We start from the raw sequence: 18,563 nt of genomic DNA, 5'->3' as shown, positions 1-18,563 counted from the left end.
TAGATTCTAAGTTATTAATCCCGGTTCAAAAGTCACTTCTAAGTAAATACAGAAAATATTGCCATCTTTCTAGTACATTTCATTTCTAAAAAGTTATATCTATTTTAGAAAAAAACAAAAACTTTAAGTTATTTAATGATTGATATTCAAAAAGAATTACCAAAATAGATACAACTTTTTAGAAATTAAATGTACTAAAAGGATCACAATATTTTTTGTATTACCTAGAAGTGACTTTTGAACCGCGATCAATAACTCACATTCAAAGCATATTTATTTTTTTTCCAATAACACATAAAGAAATATATTAATTTTTCTTACAGCTGTGAAGAATCCGACCTGAAAAATATTGATCCGGATTATTTATTGCAGTATTTCTAATAAATCAAATTATATTGTATTTCATCTATTTTCAAATAAATATATTCAACATTTCTAATATTTCAATACAAAAAATAAAAAAATAATTTTTTTTCTTCTGTTTTGTAAAAAAAAAAGTTACTAAATCACCGGAAAGGTTGTATTCCATCTCTTTGTAACCGGGTATTTTTCAAACTTTCCGGTTATTTAGTAACCGGGTATTTTTCTTGGATCCGGTGATTAAATCACCGGAAAGGTGGTCTTAGTCCGGTTATTTAGTCACCGGAAGGGGCAATTTTCGAATTCCACCGAAAAAGTGGGTAGATATGGTAATTTCACATTATTTTTGGGTATTAATAAAAATTTCGGGCACCTGAGCATAATATATAGAATTCAAAGTTTACTGAGTGCGATCTACTCAATTCATCCGCTTTTGAAGAGAAAAGCAACAAATCATTTAAGGGAGAACTGAGGAGGCAAAAAAGTTGCATTGGTTTTGTGCCTTGCATGTGGATTTGGAGCCATTGATCTTATTTTATGTACATCCTTTTAAGATCTACATCATTTTGCAAAAGTTTGTTTATATAAAAAAGCATTAGAAGCTAAAATTGTTGCCTGCACTGTTTCTCCCTCCATTGTTCATTACCAGTTCACAGTAAGCTCAGCAGTCTTCCAATGGGTGAAGAAGTTAAGATGGTAATCTATCAATGCATATATGTCCCTTAATTATACTAAATTGTTATGTTATACTAAATCTCATTGTTGCATGTCTTTTTTATTGGTGAAGTAACGAGCTTGACGAGCACTTAGAATTTTTATTTATAGTCTAGTTAATAGTCCAGAAGTAGAAAATTAATTTCTTTTTGTTACACAGCAGGAGGAGGAGGCTAAGGAAGAGGTTAAAGAAGAAGGGAAGAAGGAAGAAGAAGCAAAAGGAGAAGAAGAGAAGAAGGAAGAAGCAAAAGGATAAGAGAAAAAAAGAGGAACCGTCCGCACCGCCGCCTCCAATCGGGCTACAGGTGGATTTGCATTGTGTTGGCTGTGCAAAGAAGATTCAGAGATCCATTCTCAAGTGTGCGCAAAGGTATCTCTCTTTTTCTCTTTGAGGAAGATAAATTAATAAGAAGAAAATTGGTTTTTGGCAAATAAAAAAAGCAAGCATATTCACGCTAAATTAGATTGGTTTAATGTACGTTTTGGATATAGTAATATATTCTAATTCCAAACATGATGACATCTTTTTGGGCTCCCCAATAAAACTTAGAAAAAGAAAATGTAACCTTGCCAAATGCCAAGCCTCCTATCCCCATCTCCGCACCATCACTCGTGACATGATTGGTGATGGATGCAAACTGATATGTGCACACCATAGACCATACAGTGTGGTCACAACCAGACAAGGAATGAATATCAAATTACATCTTACTGGTTACAATCCCATCAGTTCCATACACCACCGCGAATACCAGACACAATGCTCATATTATTATAGTAAACCAGTACAAATTCAGTCCGGACAGATGCCCAACCAAAACCAAATAAATGTTCCAAGCTACCAACAAATTAAAATTTGGTTGTTTGTATGTAAATTTGAACTTGTGACGATGAAATGATGAGCAGGGGTTGAAGGGGTGGAAGTGGAGATGGGGAAAAATCTAGTGATAGTGAAGGGGATAGTGGACCCACAAGCGCTGTGCAACCGCATCCAGAAAAAGATGATGAGAAAAGCCACTATTATCTCTCCCTTGCTTCCACCACCTCCTCCTGAGGGAGAAGCTCAGCCCCTAGTGGTCCTTTCTCAGGTACATTCATTTCTCTCTCTCTCTCTCTTTCTTTTCATAAAAGAAACACCACTAATTCATTAATGCAATCAAATTTTGTCAACTCTGCCATTTCATCGACAAATTTATTTAAGCAAATATTACAAATGTATGTATGTACAATTATTTAATGTGCTTAATTTTTTTCAATGCAGAATACCTATGTAAAAAAAAATGGGATTTAAGGGACCAGAATAGAAAAGATCATAATAAATGTTCATAAGAAATAACAATAAATTGGTTTGTTTCCAACATGAATTAAGTGCTGCAGTGATGTATATGTTTGACTAAAATTCATACTGTGAGACGATTAATGCAAGTTGAATTCTTGCTTTGTAAAAGAAAAAAGGAAAGAAAAGAAAAGAACAAACATTCTATGATGAGTTGATGACACGAAAGAGCTACAAGAGGAAGCTCTCTGATGTGTTACCATCTTGGAATGACTGTCTATCCATTAAATTTCCAAAGGTCGATTGTTAGGTAAAACACATCTGGAAGAAAAAGCAACTTTATAAAAAAAAAACTATCAACCTTTTCATATATTTAATTTTTTTTTAATAGAGAACTTATTTGTACTTGACCTAGATGAAACTAGAGAAAAGGAGAGAATATTCTTTATAAACTATTATCTCCTTCTTCAATTATTCTTTTCTTATTTTTAAAAACCCAAGGCAAGTTATTATCGTGAAACATCTTCATGAGTTGATCATGTTCGATTCCGATGCCTTTTAATGATTGTTTAAGCTATGTTAACTCGTTTGCGGTGGCCGTCATAGCCCGGTACTTCATCTTGACACTTGATCTTACTACAACTATTTACTTCTTGCTTTTTTTTTTTTTTCCGATATCGTGAGATTTCCTCCCACGAACAATAGCCGGTTGTAGATCGTCGATCACAATTTTTGACCCAATTTGCATCAGAATAACCTATAAAACAATAGAGAGATCATTATTCTTCTAAAGCCAAATACCTCGACCAGGTGAACTTTTGAGATACTTAGGAATTCAAATAATGACCGACTGTCAATTATTTTAAAACTAAACCAAGGTTCTTAAATATTCTAGTTAGTTTTCTCAGCTCTTACAGAATTAGGGCTAATATAAATGGTTAGGAGATTAATTTCAAGTAAAAAAAATATAATAATTAAAGAGTTGAAAGAGAAAATAGGAAATTCAGTAATAATTGGAAGGTACCTAAATTATTCAGCCAATTAAAAAATAGAAAGCAGTTGACAGCATCCCTAATGTAAATTTAACAATTAACACCAGAAAATAATGAAAAACCTTTCAGAAACAGTATCAATGTACCACAAAATAAATACAAATTCTATCTCTCTCCTCTCACTCTCTCCCTGAACAAAACTCTCTCTCTAAAAACAGGAGAGTTATAGAGAGGGGGAGAAAAAGAGGGTGCTGTTATTCCATTCGGAGTAACAACGTATTTGGTTCCCTTTCATCAACATACATACCTAATATAAATTCGAGACCACAAGATAACCTGAAAACTTGTGCAACAAACTCAGCGTACTAAACTCTATTCCAATCAGTGGTATCTGACAAATCTCTTTCATTGTTGATCAAATCCATGATATCTTCATAATATAACAAATCCATATTGTTGATCAAATCCATGTTCTTGATCAAATCCATGTTCTCGGGCTCAGTAGTTCTCCAATTGCTTGTGTTTGGACCAGGTGCATTTATATTATGGTTATTAGGCTCCAGTTCAAACATCTGTACAAGAATATAAAAGTGTAATCATTATATTCAACAGGATGCAACTGTAGAATTCGCATTATATTGAGTAGAATTCGCATTGAAATTATGAGATAATTGATTAGGCTCCTGTACAACTACATTCTGTTCCTGTGCCCAAATACTAAAGGATATATAGCTCATTATATTGAGCAGGATGAACATAAAGAAAAAGATCAATCAATTAAAACAGAAGTATGAAAGAAAAAGTAAATGAAAGAACGCTATAAGATTCTTTTCAACTTATTTCATGAGTAAAAAAGATTATGTCCTTGTATATATATTACCTCGTGATCATCTGATGAGTTGTACAGTTCTTCAAAAGTGCATGACTCAGGAAAATCTGCAAGATTGATTGGGTTTGAACCCTGTTCAGAATTTTTCTCGTTGCAGTTGCCATGATGACTACTTTGCTCTCCAAACTCGTTGCAGTTGCCATTTTTCTCGTTGCAGGTATCATCATGCAAATTAGTAGTATCCCCTTCATATGAATTTGATTCCAACATCTGCACAAGAAGACAAATGTATAAATCATCGATTCATAGGCAAACCCAAAAAAAAAGAAAAAGAAAAATACAACTACGGAAGAGAGAATTAAAGAAGAACAGAATGAATTTAAAATAAAATATTTAACCATGAAATGAAACACATTCATAATTTTTTTCTTTTTTCTTTTGACATAATACTAGGTTCAATCACATTTTTTTACAAAATACTATGTTCATTTAGATTACCTACTTAAACCATGAATTTTTACTTAATAGTTTGGCAAGACATTGATTAATATTACAAAATGAGTAATGCATGGAAGAAACAGGATTGTGAATATTAAAGCATGCTATGAACATGTACATGATTCTACCATTACCTGAACTTTGGCCAGTTCTTGCCTTTGTGTGGATGTACCACCTGCCATTGTGTTTGTGTAAGTGCAACGAGGGCGTTTCCTACTGAAGAATAAATAAATGTAAACATGACATTACAGTAAATGATAACATAGGAGTAAAAGTGCATCAGTATGATACTAAAATATAAGGTTTAAGACAGGAATAGCTTATAGCTATCATAGTCCCAAATTAAAGTTCATAATTTATGCTTCTTCCATATATTGTTAACTGGTTTTTCAGTTCTGGAGCTGATCAACAATTTTAATTAATGTAATATAATTAACTTTACAATGGATATCAAAAGTGTCAAAAAATATATAACATGAAAATATTTGATGGTTCCAGGATTATTTGTCAGTAACTTTCTGTAATTAGTTATGCATCCAATAATGAGTTTTTTCGGAAAAGTTCTTACATATTGCTCACAGGTGCTTCAGTACTGCACTCTTTTGGGTGTAATTTTTCACTATTAATCTGATTAAAAACCTGCAAGAGCCGAAATAGATACAAAAAAATTATATGGTGTGGACAAAAGTGTTTGTGTAACTTACCATAAAAAAATATAGTCATCAAATAAAAAATGTATTCTTGTCCCTCATCTGTTGCTTCTGCTCCTAATCAAACAGCAATTAGAAAGGAGAAAACATATACTTCTGCCCATTTTATTACTGATAATGTGGAACGTAGCAAATCAATACACACACACACACACACACACATCTTTAATGGTAAAAAACAGTTAGAATAATTTCACCACGGACTTGTTCACAACAACTGCTTGTATATCTAAGTTGATTATTTTTAAAAGTGTGAACCATTTTTTGCATAAAATGTAGATCATGCATGCAAAAACTAGTAATGCTTGAGGTTGGTGTTGGAGGATGATGTTGCGGTACATTATTACCGGGGGAGCACAGAACAGAAATATTCTGGGCGGCTGTTTTCATATCTATATCATTAATTGCAAATAGTAGCAAATAACAACCTCAGAGAGTTCCCTAATATTTAACGGATAGGTAACTTATTGTTTACCTCTTCTATGTCGGCATCTGAATAATGTTTCCTAAGTCCCCGTAGTTGTCTCTGTACAATTTGCACAAGGACCATTAGGTAACAATAAGTTGAATCAAATTTGCTACTTGTAAAGATCACCAAAATTGAAATAATGCACTGATTAATGAAAACATTTTATGCCGTCCTGGCTGACCTCAAGAAATTGATGATTATTGTACCCTGTAGCATTTTCGAAGTTACCACCTGTTGGACCATTTAAACAGTTTAGAAAAAAGTAATTGACAATTAATGTAAAAATGGAGAAGGGCTCGTGGTATAGGTTTCCATTGAGTATCAAACTAATGAATTGGGTGGAAAATATTTTCTTATAACTAGACATGACTGGTTGTTTAGTTCCTTGGTACCTTAGTTATTCTTTTGAAATTGGGATTACTGCCAGTATAACCTCCAAGAGATCATGGATTTAATATCTTATTACCATAAATACGAATGGGGAACTCATGTGAATTCTCCAGTAATTTACTATAAAAGAGGGCCCTACCTTTGTATTCATTTAGCCGTTGAGACTATCAGATAATAAATGGTAACAAAATATCATTGGGTAAAAGAAGAAGAAAATGCTTATGGTGTAATTAGATGAGTTCATTTGAGCTTCGTTTTACTAGATATTCCAGTATTACTTTTTCAATGCTTAATACTCTAGTGCAATAGTGGATCATAGAGCTTAATTTATACTTCATTGTGGTATGAGCACATTTTATTCTATGGAGGAACTAATATTTACCAAGATTCGTAAAACATAGAATACATTATGATTTAGTTTGCCAATCTCTTATTGCACAAAATGAAGGCTTGTAAGAGAGGAGCAACGAGTAATTGTATTATATAGAGAGGAGCATCAAGAAATACATATAAGATTCTAAAATGTGTTAGGGAAGTGGTTTGATGCAATGAACTGGGCTTCTGACTTTTTAATAAAAAAAAAGAGGTTTGATGCAATGAGTATAATGGAGATTTGAAGGGATAAATTCCTTTCAGATAGTTTGAAAATTAATGTTCTGCATTGTTTTGCAGAAATTAATGTCATTACATAGTTTGAAAACTAGGAAATTAATGGGATGCATGTTGCAGCAGCCATTTTCAAGTGTAATTCCTGCAAAATGAACCAACATAGGCCACACATATATAGGCATATATCTTTTTATTAACATAACTTCTTCCAGGAATTTATGTATAGGGACATTTTTAACCTCTTTAAATATATTTCCAGCTGCCATATCTTTTCATAGTGTAATTAATATTGTGATTATTTATTAATTATTTGATTTAATTTGAAGTTACTCTTTTCGTGGGATAGACGAGTTTCACCTTTGTGCCCCTTGTTGCCGTGATCAATTTCCTGCAACGTAATAGTTATCATCAAAACCAGTTTGTCGTTTAAAAATATATGAAGTTGGTATTTTATGCATGAATCAAATGCATCTCTGAGGACCCACTGAAATTGTGAAACATGGGCTCTAGTACAATCGAAAGGGGCATATACCTTGCCTTCTCGCTGATGAGAGCTTGATAGTGGTCTGTCATGTGCATTGTTCCTCTTATCTATAGTAATTCGGCATAGAGCATACTTGGGCTGGAATCAATTAGAATATGATTATAATCAGAGATGAATTTATAGACAAGAACAAAAGTAGGTACATTTTCTTTGCAATTTAGGCTTCATTCCTTACCTTATCCTCATCAGGTGAGTATTCAAACATAGTGTATTTATTTGCAATTTTCTGTTCATTTGTTCTTTCAACAAGATTGTACTTGCGTTCATGCCAAGAGGTCTTTCCATGAGTCTTGTGCTGGCGAGTACGACCATCCCATCGCCCACCTCCTGATGCTTTTCGAATAACTCTTGGTCCATCTTTCAAGTAGTGAAGGAAGGTAATTATCCATGCTTGTTCTTGGTCTTTCAAATGTGATTTCCAATCATCTGTTGTTTGTTCACACACAACAAAAATTAGGTTATGACATACCTTTATGATTGAGGTTAGATAGAGCTCAAATATAACAGTACCTCCATCGTCATCCCCGGGTGCCTGGTAAACATTCACAAGTTTTATATTTTCAAAGACATCGGGTAGACCCTTGATCCTGTGTCGACGCTCGAAGAGAGCAACAAAAACATTCCATAAGCTTAGGAGCTGATGAGCTGTTTCTACAAATTAAGATCCGGGGAAAATTTTCTATTAAACATAACATAAATCTCACCACAATTTTTTATTTTTTCTATATACGAGATGCATATACCTCCATGTTCGTGGTTGTTCATGATGAGAAACTTCTATCAAACCATCCGTCAAATTGATTTGCAGTTGATTTGGAAGTGATGGCAACTGGGGCGGGCTTATAGTGGAAAGGAAGTATTCCTTTCTTTTTTTTCAAGGGACAAAACTATTCTATTCTATGGATACAGAAATTCCTTTTGATCTAAAAAAGCCACATTACTGCAGCTACTAATTAATTCCCTGCCTCTGGGGAAGGAACCAGGATTGTCTGCCGTAACTATAAAGAAACGGATATATACTCAAATTGAATCTAAGTAACCTCGCAAGGGGACACTTAGATAATATTATATTATTGAATAATTGATTTAAACTAGGAGCTGATGTCGTATAAAAATTAATTTAACTATGATATTTATACCAAAACATAACAACTATGCCAAAAAATACATTAATTTTATGGTTCTTTTATTATTTGTATCGTAAAATAAATTACATGTTTCTATATATTAAGCAGTGTGTATTTGCACAACTTAATTTTAATTACAACAAAATTAAGCGGGTTCTCTGGATCCATTGCCAAACTGTATTTGCTAGCTGGCTGTACAATCTATGCGTGTCAGAACTAGAAAATAAAAATTGGGGACAATTAATAAATTACCATACTGTAATCCAAAGAGTGCTTTGGATGAAGGAATCCCTTTTATTCAATGGGAAAGACCATTACATGGATAAAGGATTTGATTTAGAAAATCCAATTTAGAAACTTGCGTCAGGATTTGTCCAACACTAAAAGGTTTGCACTTTCTTATATATGAATTAATTATTGCATTGACAAGTAACGGTTCCCACGTTAAATATAATATTAACGAATCTAGTGAGCCTATCAAATGCATCTTTTTATGTTCCACACGTAATGACAATTAACAACCTGTTTCAATAAAAACATTTTTTGTCCTTTCTGTTAAGAGAAAGTTAACAAGAGAGTTGCTATATGTTTGGACTTTGGAGGGTTCAATTAATTATAAACATTATCGATCACTCAGAAATTTTCTCTACCTTGTACTAGTTCTGTGTTTAATTAATACTTTTTAAATATATGCAAAGATCTATGGATAATTAATGTATTGCAAATGAAGATATTTAAGATCTTATTTTTTTGAGAAAAAGTTTGATGCCAAACACTTTCATTGTAACATCCCAGTTTTTAAATATCTGGAAATTTTATTTGGCATAAAGTTATAAAAAGAAATTAATTATAACATGATTGGGATTGATCTGGTATTTATGTAAACTAATCTCAATAACTGTCTATTTTTTTTTATTATATATAAATCACGTATGTGATTATACATGTTTTCCTCCATCTTGAAATATATTTATTTTGTTATGATTGAAACATCTGGAAATTTTAAAGCATAAAATTATGTAGGACCAAATATTAATTTTGAATATTATGGGGGTCTCAGAGCAAAAGTAAAGAAAACAATTATTTTACTATGACCGCATAGATTTTAGTTTGGCTGAAAAATAATCAATTTGCCTTGGATAGCTTCACATTGAGATGAATATAATAATCATTTTCTTAGCTCGGTGGTCAACCTATTTCATTCTCTCTCTTGGAAAGGATAATATAATAATAAACATAAAAATTGTATTCTAAGAAGAAACTTGAATCATTTTTCTTGGAGAGTCCGAGGTCCTCCATCGGAAGAATAACAAAAGAAAGGGGAGCGGTAAAATCAGAGAAGAATGCGAAATTAAGAGAATCAAAAGAAAATAATGGTGGAGGAAATGAGGGGAGAAATGAGAGCCCGCGGCAATCGTACACTACTACGAGAAGAAGCAGAAGACCGAGGTGAAGAGCTTCTCGATTTACTTGTTTGCTTGAGATTCACTAGCTGCTCTCGAACGACTCAATTCTGAACGGTGAAAAGTTCGAGCCTTGTCATGCCCAACAATAAAAGGTGCGGATTTCGAGTTATTCTCAGATTCTTCCAACATATTTTACTGTTTCTATTTGCTTGTGAGTTTCTTCGCTTCGTTATGTTACAAGTTGCTTGACTGTGATTTAATTGTCGTTGTTAGCTTATCGTAGTTGATATGTTTGCTTGATTGGTAGTAAGTAGAGATAAATTATTTAGCAGTGATATTTTATCTTTAAATGACATACATTTGTGAATTCAGTACAGGCCAAGTACTTGCATGACTTGTAATCTATAGATTTTATATAAATGGACTGCATTCGAAATTAGCAGACCTTGTATTAATTATTCTAGTGATGAAATGTTAACCAAATCGGTGGGGATGGTGATGGACTTTAGACAAGGTATTGTAATTTAGAGTGATATATATATTCACAAACCATAAGTCTAGTATTTGGTTTCCGTATCAATTTCTGAGACTAGAGAATGACATTATTGAATCGTTTGGTTTAGTATTATTTGAAATATGACTTGGTTTCCTTGATTGCTATTTCTTGATTAATACTTGTTGACCCCTTGTTTCTTTGTCGAACTATAGTTACATGTTATTATTTTGAAAAGTATGATATGAATGCTTGATTATAGTTTTTGAAAACATTAATGCATAATGTTGCATATGAGGCCTAGCCATATTTTCTAAACTTTAAATAAGATATGATTTGAATTAAATAGTTACAATAGTGTGAGTTATAGTATAAACCATGCTAAAGAACTATATGTCTGAAACTTGACAGTCATGTAGGCGCCAATTTCGGCTAGCACATGATCGAAGTGTTGTTTATGCTTGATTGAACCTTGTGCTTGAAAATTGATGGTCATGTATGCGCTTATATATTCGGGGTAAGCGCAGACTTCATTCGTGTGGGATGAAGTTCTGTAGGTGCCATATATTCAAGGTAAGCGCAGAAAAAATTTATTTAAGCAAATATTACAAATGTATGTATGTACAATTATTTAATGTGCTTAATTTTTTTCAATGCAGAATACCTATGTAAAAAAAAATGGGATTTAAGGGACCAGAATAGAAAAGATCATAATAAATGTTCATAAGAAATAACAATAAATTGGTTTGTTTCCAACATGAATTAAGTGCTGCAGTGATGTATATGTTTGACTAAAATTCATACTGTGAGACGATTAATGCAAGTTGAATTCTTGCTTTGTAAAAGAAAAAAGGAAAGAAAAGAAAAGAACAAACATTCTATGATGAGTTGATGACACGAAAGAGCTACAAGAGGAAGCTCTCTGATGTGTTACCATCTTGGAATGACTGTCTATCCATTAAATTTCCAAAGGTCGATTGTTAGGTAAAACACATCTGGAAGAAAAAGCAACTTTATAAAAAAAAAACTATCAACCTTTTCATATATTTAATTTTTTTTTAATAGAGAACTTATTTGTACTTGACCTAGATGAAACTAGAGAAAAGGAGAGAATATTCTTTATAAACTATTATCTCCTTCTTCAATTATTCTTTTCTTATTTTTAAAAACCCAAGGCAAGTTATTATCGTGAAACATCTTCATGAGTTGATCATGTTCGATTCCGATGCCTTTTAATGATTGTTTAAGCTATGTTAACTCGTTTGCGGTGGCCGTCATAGCCCGGTACTTCATCTTGACACTTGATCTTACTACAACTATTTACTTCTTGCTTTTTTTTTTTTTTCCGATATCGTGAGATTTCCTCCCACGAACAATAGCCGGTTGTAGATCGTCGATCACAATTTTTGACCCAATTTGCATCAGAATAACCTATAAAACAATAGAGAGATCATTATTCTTCTAAAGCCAAATACCTCGACCAGGTGAACTTTTGAGATACTTAGGAATTCAAATAATGACCGACTGTCAATTATTTTAAAACTAAACCAAGGTTCTTAAATATTCTAGTTAGTTTTCTCAGCTCTTACAGAATTAGGGCTAATATAAATGGTTAGGAGATTAATTTCAAGTAAAAAAAATATAATAATTAAAGAGTTGAAAGAGAAAATAGGAAATTCAGTAATAATTGGAAGGTACCTAAATTATTCAGCCAATTAAAAAATAGAAAGCAGTTGACAGCATCCCTAATGTAAATTTAACAATTAACACCAGAAAATAATGAAAAACCTTTCAGAAACAGTATCAATGTACCACAAAATAAATACAAATTCTATCTCTCTCCTCTCACTCTCTCCCTGAACAAAACTCTCTCTCTAAAAACAGGAGAGTTATAGAGAGGGGGAGAAAAAGAGGGTGCTGTTATTCCATTCGGAGTAACAACGTATTTGGTTCCCTTTCATCAACATACATACCTAATATAAATTCGAGACCACAAGATAACCTGAAAACTTGTGCAACAAACTCAGCGTACTAAACTCTATTCCAATCAGTGGTATCTGACAAATCTCTTTCATTGTTGATCAAATCCATGATATCTTCATAATATAACAAATCCATATTGTTGATCAAATCCATGTTCTTGATCAAATCCATGTTCTCGGGCTCAGTAGTTCTCCAATTGCTTGTGTTTGGACCAGGTGCATTTATATTATGGTTATTAGGCTCCAGTTCAAACATCTGTACAAGAATATAAAAGTGTAATCATTATATTCAACAGGATGCAACTGTAGAATTCGCATTATATTGAGTAGAATTCGCATTGAAATTATGAGATAATTGATTAGGCTCCTGTACAACTACATTCTGTTCCTGTGCCCAAATACTAAAGGATATATAGCTCATTATATTGAGCAGGATGAACATAAAGAAAAAGATCAATCAATTAAAACAGAAGTATGAAAGAAAAAGTAAATGAAAGAACGCTATAAGATTCTTTTCAACTTATTTCATGAGTAAAAAAGATTATGTCCTTGTATATATATTACCTCGTGATCATCTGATGAGTTGTACAGTTCTTCAAAAGTGCATGACTCAGGAAAATCTGCAAGATTGATTGGGTTTGAACCCTGTTCAGAATTTTTCTCGTTGCAGTTGCCATGATGACTACTTTGCTCTCCAAACTCGTTGCAGTTGCCATTTTTCTCGTTGCAGGTATCATCATGCAAATTAGTAGTATCCCCTTCATATGAATTTGATTCCAACATCTGCACAAGAAGACAAATGTATAAATCATCGATTCATAGGCAAACCCAAAAAAAAAGAAAAAGAAAAATACAACTACGGAAGAGAGAATTAAAGAAGAACAGAATGAATTTAAAATAAAATATTTAACCATGAAATGAAACACATTCATAATTTTTTTCTTTTTTCTTTTGACATAATACTAGGTTCAATCACATTTTTTTACAAAATACTATGTTCATTTAGATTACCTACTTAAACCATGAATTTTTACTTAATAGTTTGGCAAGACATTGATTAATATTACAAAATGAGTAATGCATGGAAGAAACAGGATTGTGAATATTAAAGCATGCTATGAACATGTACATGATTCTACCATTACCTGAACTTTGGCCAGTTCTTGCCTTTGTGTGGATGTACCACCTGCCATTGTGTTTGTGTAAGTGCAACGAGGGCGTTTCCTACTGAAGAATAAATAAATGTAAACATGACATTACAGTAAATGATAACATAGGAGTAAAAGTGCATCAGTATGATACTAAAATATAAGGTTTAAGACAGGAATAGCTTATAGCTATCATAGTCCCAAATTAAAGTTCATAATTTATGCTTCTTCCATATATTGTTAACTGGTTTTTCAGTTCTGGAGCTGATCAACAATTTTAATTAATGTAATATAATTAACTTTACAATGGATATCAAAAGTGTCAAAAAATATATAACATGAAAATATTTGATGGTTCCAGGATTATTTGTCAGTAACTTTCTGTAATTAGTTATGCATCCAATAATGAGTTTTTTCGGAAAAGTTCTTACATATTGCTCACAGGTGCTTCAGTACTGCACTCTTTTGGGTGTAATTTTTCACTATTAATCTGATTAAAAACCTGCAAGAGCCGAAATAGATACAAAAAAATTATATGGTGTGGACAAAAGTGTTTGTGTAACTTACCATAAAAAAATATAGTCATCAAATAAAAAATGTATTCTTGTCCCTCATCTGTTGCTTCTGCTCCTAATCAAACAGCAATTAGAAAGGAGAAAACATATACTTCTGCCCATTTTATTACTGATAATGTGGAACGTAGCAAATCAATACACACACACACACACACACACATCTTTAATGGTAAAAAACAGTTAGAATAATTTCACCACGGACTTGTTCACAACAACTGCTTGTATATCTAAGTTGATTATTTTTAAAAGTGTGAACCATTTTTTGCATAAAATGTAGATCATGCATGCAAAAACTAGTAATGCTTGAGGTTGGTGTTGGAGGATGATGTTGCGGTACATTATTACCGGGGGAGCACAGAACAGAAATATTCTGGGCGGCTGTTTTCATATCTATATCATTAATTGCAAATAGTAGCAAATAACAACCTCAGAGAGTTCCCTAATATTTAACGGATAGGTAACTTATTGTTTACCTCTTCTATGTCGGCATCTGAATAATGTTTCCTAAGTCCCCGTAGTTGTCTCTGTACAATTTGCACAAGGACCATTAGGTAACAATAAGTTGAATCAAATTTGCTACTTGTAAAGATCACCAAAATTGAAATAATGCACTGATTAATGAAAACATTTTATGCCGTCCTGGCTGACCTCAAGAAATTGATGATTATTGTACCCTGTAGCATTTTCGAAGTTACCACCTGTTGGACCATTTAAACAGTTTAGAAAAAAGTAATTGACAATTAATGTAAAAATGGAGAAGGGCTCGTGGTATAGGTTTCCATTGAGTATCAAACTAATGAATTGGGTGGAAAATATTTTCTTATAACTAGACATGACTGGTTGTTTAGTTCCTTGGTACCTTAGTTATTCTTTTGAAATTGGGATTACTGCCAGTATAACCTCCAAGAGATCATGGATTTAATATCTTATTACCATAAATACGAATGGGGAACTCATGTGAATTCTCCAGTAATTTACTATAAAAGAGGGCCCTACCTTTGTATTCATTTAGCCGTTGAGACTATCAGATAATAAATGGTAACAAAATATCATTGGGTAAAAGAAGAAGAAAATGCTTATGGTGTAATTAGATGAGTTCATTTGAGCTTCGTTTTACTAGATATTCCAGTATTACTTTTTCAATGCTTAATACTCTAGTGCAATAGTGGATCATAGAGCTTAATTTATACTTCATTGTGGTATGAGCACATTTTATTCTATGGAGGAACTAATATTTACCAAGATTCGTAAAACATAGAATACATTATGATTTAGTTTGCCAATCTCTTATTGCACAAAATGAAGGCTTGTAAGAGAGGAGCAACGAGTAATTGTATTATATAGAGAGGAGCATCAAGAAATACATATAAGATTCTAAAATGTGTTAGGGAAGTGGTTTGATGCAATGAACTGGGCTTCTGACTTTTTAATAAAAAAAAAGAGGTTTGATGCAATGAGTATAATGGAGATTTGAAGGGATAAATTCCTTTCAGATAGTTTGAAAATTAATGTTCTGCATTGTTTTGCAGAAATTAATGTCATTACATAGTTTGAAAACTAGGAAATTAATGGGATGCATGTTGCAGCAGCCATTTTCAAGTGTAATTCCTGCAAAATGAACCAACATAGGCCACACATATATAGGCATATATCTTTTTATTAACATAACTTCTTCCAGGAATTTATGTATAGGGACATTTTTAACCTCTTTAAATATATTTCCAGCTGCCATATCTTTTCATAGTGTAATTAATATTGTGATTATTTATTAATTATTTGATTTAATTTGAAGTTACTCTTTTCGTGGGATAGACGAGTTTCACCTTTGTGCCCCTTGTTGCCGTGATCAATTTCCTGCAACGTAATAGTTATCATCAAAACCAGTTTGTCGTTTAAAAATATATGAAGTTGGTATTTTATGCATGAATCAAATGCATCTCTGAGGACCCACTGAAATTGTGAAACATGGGCTCTAGTACAATCGAAAGGGGCATATACCTTGCCTTCTCGCTGATGAGAGCTTGATAGTGGTCTGTCATGTGCATTGTTCCTCTTATCTATAGTAATTCGGCATAGAGCATACTTGGGCTGGAATCAATTAGAATATGATTATAATCAGAGATGAATTTATAGACAAGAACAAAAGTAGGTACATTTTCTTTGCAATTTAGGCTTCATTCCTTACCTTATCCTCATCAGGTGAGTATTCAAACATAGTGTATTTATTTGCAATTTTCTGTTCATTTGTTCTTTCAACAAGATTGTACTTGCGTTCATGCCAAGAGGTCTTTCCATGAGTCTTGTGCTGGCGAGTACGACCATCCCATCGCCCACCTCCTGATGCTTTTCGAATAACTCTTGGTCCATCTTTCAAGTAGTGAAGGAAGGTAATTATCCATGCTTGTTCTTGGTCTTTCAAATGTGATTTCCAATCATCTGTTGTTTGTTCACACACAACAAAAATTAGGTTATGACATACCTTTATGATTGAGGTTAGATAGAGCTCAAATATAACAGTACCTCCATCGTCATCCCCGGGTGCCTGGTAAACATTCACAAGTTTTATATTTTCAAAGACATCGGGTAGACCCTTGATCCTGTGTCGACGCTCGAAGAGAGCAACAAAAACATTCCATAAGCTTAGGAGCTGATGAGCTGTTTCTACAAATTAAGATCCGGGGAAAATTTTCTATTAAACATAACATAAATCTCACCACAATTTTTTATTTTTTCTATATACGAGATGCATATACCTCCATGTTCGTGGTTGTTCATGATGAGAAACTTCTATCAAACCATCCGTCAAATTGATTTGCAGTTGATTTGGAAGTGATGGCAACTGGGGCGGGCTTATAGTGGAAAGGAAGTATTCCTTTCTTTTTTTTCAAGGGACAAAACTATTCTATTCTATGGATACAGAAATTCCTTTTGATCTAAAAAAGCCACATTACTGCAGCTACTAATTAATTCCCTGCCTCTGGGGAAGGAACCAGGATTGTCTGCCGTAACTATAAAGAAACGGATATATACTCAAATTGAATCTAAGTAACCTCGCAAGGGGACACTTAGATAATATTATATTATTGAATAATTGATTTAAACTAGGAGCTGATGTCGTATAAAAATTAATTTAACTATGATATTTATACCAAAACATAACAACTATGCCAAAAAATACATTAATTTTATGGTTCTTTTATTATTTGTATCGTAAAATAAATTACATGTTTCTATATATTAAGCAGTGTGTATTTGCACAACTTAATTTTAATTACAACAAAATTAAGCGGGTTCTCTGGATCCATTGCCAAACTGTATTTGCTAGCTGGCTGTACAATCTATGCGTGTCAGAACTAGAAAATAAAAATTGGGGACAATTAATAAATTACCATACTGTAATCCAAAGAGTGCTTTGGATGAAGGAATCCCTTTTATTCAATGGGAAAGACCATTACATGGATAAAGGATTTGATTTAGAAAATCCAATTTAGAAACTTGCGTCAGGATTTGTCCAACACTAAAAGGTTTGCACTTTCTTATATATGAATTAATTATTGCATTGACAAGTAACGGTTCCCACGTTAAATATAATATTAACGAATCTAGTGAGCCTATCAAATGCATCTTTTTATGTTCCACACGTAATGACAATTAACAACCTGTTTCAATAAAAACATTTTTTGTCCTTTCTGTTAAGAGAAAGTTAACAAGAGAGTTGCTATATGTTTGGACTTTGGAGGGTTCAATTAATTATAAACATTATCGATCACTCAGAAATTTTCTCTACCTTGTACTAGTTCTGTGTTTAATTAATACTTTTTAAATATATGCAAAGATCTATGGATAATTAATGTATTGCAAATGAAGATATTTAAGATCTTATTTTTTTGAGAAAAAGTTTGATGCCAAACACTTTCATTGTAACATCCCAGTTTTTAAATATCTGGAAATTTTATTTGGCATAAAGTTATAAAAAGAAATTAATTATAACATGATTGGGATTGATCTGGTATTTATGTAAACTAATCTCAATAACTGTCTATTTTTTTTTATTATATATAAATCACGTATGTGATTATACATGTTTTCCTCCATCTTGAAATATATTTATTTTGTTATGATTGAAACATCTGGAAATTTTAAAGCATAAAATTATGTAGGACCAAATATTAATTTTGAATATTATGGGGGTCTCAGAGCAAAAGTAAAGAAAACAATTATTTTACTATGACCGCATAGATTTTAGTTTGGCTGAAAAATAATCAATTTGCCTTGGATAGCTTCACATTGAGATGAATATAATAATCATTTTCTTAGCTCGGTGGTCAACCTATTTCATTCTCTCTCTTGGAAAGGATAATATAATAATAAACATAAAAATTGTATTCTAAGAAGAAACTTGAATCATTTTTCTTGGAGAGTCCGAGGTCCTCCATCGGAA

At 32.5% G+C, this 18,563-nt stretch overlaps 1 long non-coding RNA gene across 1 annotated transcript; it reads left to right on the top strand.

Annotated features, from left to right (window-relative positions):
- Positions 1-773: 773 nt before the first annotated feature.
- Positions 774-1,315, top strand: LOC144545832 (uncharacterized). The gene is made up of 2 exons (XR_013508603.1): positions 774-1,056; positions 1,238-1,315. It is a non-coding gene; the product is annotated as an uncharacterized LOC144545832 (long non-coding RNA).
- The last annotated feature ends 17,248 nt before the right edge of the window (positions 1,316-18,563 follow it).

Source organism: Carex rostrata, chromosome 28, assembly GCF_964058835.1.
Source record: "Carex rostrata chromosome 28, lpCarRost1.2, whole genome shotgun sequence".
In the NCBI taxonomy this organism is placed as follows: domain Eukaryota; kingdom Viridiplantae; phylum Streptophyta; class Magnoliopsida; order Poales; family Cyperaceae; genus Carex; species Carex rostrata.
Note: the sequence above shows the minus strand (reverse complement) of the source record. Positions and strands in the feature narration are given on the sequence as shown.